Source organism: Callospermophilus lateralis, chromosome 12 (genome assembly GCF_048772815.1).
Source record: "Callospermophilus lateralis isolate mCalLat2 chromosome 12, mCalLat2.hap1, whole genome shotgun sequence".
Classification (NCBI taxonomy): Eukaryota; Metazoa; Chordata; class Mammalia; order Rodentia; family Sciuridae; genus Callospermophilus; species Callospermophilus lateralis.
The window spans coordinates 46,982,335-46,987,347 of NC_135316.1; the positions used below are offsets into that span (position 1 = coordinate 46,982,335).

A 5,013-nucleotide genomic window follows, 5' to 3' on the forward strand; every position below is an offset into this window, starting at 1 on the left:
TTTAACCTGGATGAGCCTTGATTTTCTTATCTTTAAAATGGAGAGAAACTTTTATATAAGATTCTTCAATACTCTGCTTGGCACACAGACACTAATACATATGAATCCTATTTTCAACAGAATTTAATTCTAGATTTTCTTTCCAAGGAGGTACATGCCACCTCCAAATATTGGAGAAAAATGACTTACTTCATTCAATGTTAAGACAATAAAGAAATTGGTATACAGGACACACAGTTCCTGGCACAGAATAACCCTAGCAAATGGTAGATCTATTATTGTTATTGTTTAAGAGTATAAATTTCACTAAGAAATGGCTTGTTTACCATTCTCCTTTGAATTTCTGCCAGTATTTAGGAATGTCTAGCAGTGTTCAGTTGATCCTCAACTATTATTTGTAGACTGTGTACTTCCATATTGCTGGGACCAGGTTTGTGAAGAAATTATAGGGGCCATGTTGTAGGTTTTATTTCTGAATAAATAAGCACTTGTAAATTTGGCACCCACTTCAACAACAACAAAAATAAAAATATGCATAGTAAAGCATAGGAAAAAACATTTTTTAAAAAATTATCTTTTTAAAAAAATGTGATTTAAACACACACACACACACACACACACACACACACTTTGCTTCTTGACCTTTTGGCTAAGATCAAGTGTAGTATCTGTATTTAATATCTGATACAGCCTCTATTTGAGGACAACATATTAAATGGACTTTGGGTGCAGGGAGATAGAATAGGAACTGGTCCATTCTCTCTAAGCATAGGATTGGTATTGCAGGATCTTCAGAAATGATGCACACTCTCAGGGGACTTAAAACATAAGTAAATAGGTAAACAAAAAGAGGACACATAAAATTTACCATAATACCCGTTTGCAAGTGTATAGTCCGGTATTGTTCTGTATAGTCCGGTATTGTTCCGTATATTCACATTGTTGTGAATATAGTTCTACCATTCTCTCCATCTTGCAAATCTGAAACCATATACCCATTAAACCACAATTCCCTTCTTCATTCTCCCCCAGCACTTGGCCACCACCATTCTGTTTTTTGTTCCTAAGAAGAAAACATTTTTTAAAGGAAACAAAAGAGGAGCATTCTATTATGAATACTTTATCCATTAATTATCATAGGAAGCGGAGGGGGAAAAACAAAAAAAAAGGAGAGATGTCCCTAGCAAAGGCAGCCGGTCACATGCTGAGTTAATGAGACTGAAACTTGGAGAAACTTGACTCTTGGCTGGAAATCCAGGGATGAATATCAAGCCCATCTAGGAAGCAAGAGGTGGAGTAGTGCGGCAAGGCCAGAGTCAGTTTCTGGATATTAGAGAAAGGCCAAGAACTGAATTAGGGGAGATACCAGAACCACATTCTCAGGGCAAACATAAGACACCAACAAGAAGACAGGGAAAAAAAGGAGAAAAGAGATAAAGCGAGGGACAATAAACTTAAGTCCTTAGGGAGGGTCTCGTTGTCAGGGCATCTTTTAAAGAACCTGTCATGAGCCTCGTGGGCCATGCTGCCAAGAGCCTATGGCTTACGCCCCAGGTTGGCTGAAGGAGCAGTAGATGAGGGAGGAACCCTTCCCACTTCTCCCTTGATGGCTTGGTGCTTATGAGAACTGAGGGTCAGAAATCTTTTCACCTGATTTCACCAGTATAAATGTATTTCTTTGGAGGAGTGAAAGAGAAGTATTAAAAAACATGAAACCAAACAGGATTTGTCTAGGTCCCACCCACTTTTAGATGGGCCTGCTGGGAAAAGAAGGTGCTTCAGGAAAAAAAGGAAACCCCAAATCCTCTAAAATGAAAATCATGAGCCCTAGATTGTTTTCCAGTTCCACCCAGTCTTTTTATATATGACCTTTGGCTGGTCCAATCTACCGGCCTTTGTTTCCCCTTAGGATCAATTTCCTTGTAATTTTTAAGGATTTTGTATATCAAGCTGATTCATTGAATGAAACCAGATATTTTCTTATTCTTGTATGGTGACGATGTTTGTGTTTTAATTTTTTGAAATTGTTCCGTGATCTTTTTTTTAATATTTATTTTTTAGTTATAGGTGGACACATATCTTTCTTTTATTTTTATGTGGTGCTGAGGAAAGAGCCCAGTGCCTCACGCATGCTAGGCGAGCACTCTGCCTCTGATCCACAACCCCAGCCCCATGTTCCACGATCATTTTTTAAAAGTTAACACTCAATGGTGCTTGTATCTGCCAACTAAGGACAATCCAAAAAACAACACAAAATGAACTTTATTAAATCATTTAGCTACTGTAAATAAATCAATCTCTGGACTATGAAATAGAGAAGTGGCAAATTTCCTCATTTGGGAAGTCCATGTGGGCTGAGGGGACTGGAGAGACCTAGAACAGGTGACAGGCTCAGGCAGATAGATGAGAAAGGCACCATTCATTCTGCAGTAAGGGAGCATTTGAAATACAGTGACAAACAGACACTCATAGTCCTTTTGTTCTTGGAGCTTATGGTATAATGAGGGATAAAAAAGCTTATATTTTAATCTGAAATAAAGTCTTAAAAATGATCCCCAAATGAAACAAGATGGGGACACCCCATGAAAAGTTATAAGAAGGTAATTAACAGCAGCAGTGAGACCCAATGAGAGAAAAGAAATGTCTCAGAATGGAGAATCAAGGTCTATGTAATGAGCCAATGAGGACATGATTTATTAGATGTCTTTGCCAGCTTCTGCTTTTATGTGTAGTCTCCAGTAAGGTGCTCAAGTGGTACACAGGAGAGGGATCGAATCTAGCCACCTTGACCCCTCTTCTTCCCATCTTGCCTGAAGTCCCCACTTAAGTTTTCTATTCCTGCTGTAACAAATCACTGCAGATTAATGAGCTTACAACAATATGAATTTATCACTTTACTCTTTCAGAATTCGAATACAGGTCTCACTGGGATAAAATCAAAGTGCCACCATAGCTATACCCTTTCTGAGGCTCTTGGGAAGAATTCATTTCCTTTCCTGTTCCAGCTTCCGGAGATGCACCTTCTCTGGCTCCTGGCTCCCTTTCTCCATCTTCAAGAACAGTGAGGTAGCGCCTCCTTGACTCTACTTACTAATTGCATCTCTTTTTCTGATCACAGCTGAGAAAATTTCTTCATTTTTTTTAAGTTAATGATTAGATTGAATACAGTCGCATAATCTGGGGGTACTCTCCCCATCTCAAAATCATGTCTGCAAAATCACTTTTGCATGTAAGGTGACATGTAAAAGGGGATTAGGACATGATTAGGACATGACCATCTTTAAGGGCCACTTTTCTGCCTGCACATAGACATCATGAGAGCTTTGGGGTTCCTCATGGAAGAATTAAGCCTGTCATGCCCGACAAACTTTCATTCCCTCAGCTGTTCACCGGAGGAACTTTGGAGAAAGTAGTGAAAGGAATTAATTCTCAGTAAAGTTGTAATGGCTGACACAGTCTAGAATCTCTTCTGGTCTTAGATTATAAAATTTAACCAAAAAGAAAACTTTAATGACTTGGATTTCTGACTGTATTCATTCCTTCTCCTTCTCCTTCTCCTTCTCCTTCTCCTTCTCCTTCTCCTTCTCCTTCTCCTTCTCCTACTCCTTCTCCTTCTTTCTCCTTCTCCTTCTCCTTCTCCTTCTCCTTCTTTTTTTTTTTTAGTACCGGGATTGAACTCAGGGATACTCAACCACTGACCACATCCCCAGCCCTTTTTTTGTATTTTATTTAGAGGCAGGGTCTCACTGAGTTGCTTAGTGCTTCACATTTGCTGAGTCTGGCTTGGAATTAGCAATCCTCCTGTCTCAGCCTCCTTAGCCACTGGGATTACAGGCATGTACCCCCATGCCTGACCTAGTATTTACTTCTTGATTTCAATCAGACTGTTATCTTTTGAGTAATTTCATAATGGCATGGAGGAGAGAGAAGATACAATTTAGAGTCTTTCTTCTGCTACAGGGAAGAGGGGTGGGGCGGGGGAGCCTATAGGACTTTGCTTTGCCTCCCTTAGCCAGTCCATTTTGTTTGGAGCTGAGATGCAAGCCACTTTTGTAGGACTCTTGCCTTAACATCTAAATAAAGTCTTAAAGTCTATTCTCTCTACAATAGAGAAACTATGAATGAAATGAAAATACCCATTTTGACGTTGCCTGATGGTAGGTTTCTTAACATTACAAATGCTCTGATTTTTGATAATTCACCCTATAGAAGCAAGAACATCTGGCTCTCTCTGTTAAGAAACTCAAAGCAATATCAATTCCTTATTGCCGCCGTCTGGGTGGGCACAAAATAACCGAGCTGCCACAAGGCACTTGTAGGTTCAAACAGGAACTCCTTTATTGCCCGAACTCCTCCGGCACTCCACATGGCACTCCCGGGAACTCTCCCAACTCCCCACTGGGCTCCCTGTGGAACTCAACGGGAACTCCACCAGGCTCCGCGAGAACTCAAAAGTAGCTGGCACCCGAGGCAGCAGGAGCTGCCCTATTGCTGGAGCCGCCCTATTGCCAGACAGCAAGGGTCTGAATACACAGCCTGTTCCAATCCAGCATCATCCAGTCACAGCAATTATACACAGCTTAACTTAATTATCATCATCTTAATGGCTCGCTGGCGTCACCTCTCAACTACTCCTTCTGGCAAAATGCCATGTGCCATCCCGACTTGGCTGTGGCTCTCAACACCTTATCTTTTCCCCAATTCCATTTTCCAGACCACTTCTACCCACCAGCACATCAGAAGCTGTCTATAGCCTGTTTCAGCACCTAACACTGGACTTGGCTTATGGTGTGTGCAGGTACACAAGGACTGTTGAATAAATGAAAGATTTATTGTTTGGGTGGCTGAGCTGTGATTACTTGATAGCAGGAGCTACCATTTATTGAGCCCCTACTCACTCTACTAGGTCAGTTATCACACATTTTCTAGGTCTCCTGATTTATCTCTTTCAGCTTCCCAACAATTGATAAGATTGGTATTGTTGACTCTATATTAAGACCGGAAACTTTTAGA

General features: G+C 40.6%; 1 non-coding gene across 1 annotated transcript; it reads left to right on the plus strand.

Moving 5' to 3' along the window:
• The first annotated feature begins 629 nt into the window (after positions 1 to 629).
• Positions 630 to 811, plus strand: LOC143411925 (U2 spliceosomal RNA). The gene has a single exon (XR_013092927.1). It is a non-coding gene; the product is annotated as a U2 spliceosomal RNA (small nuclear RNA).
• Positions 812 to 5,013: the final 4,202 nt, after the last annotated feature.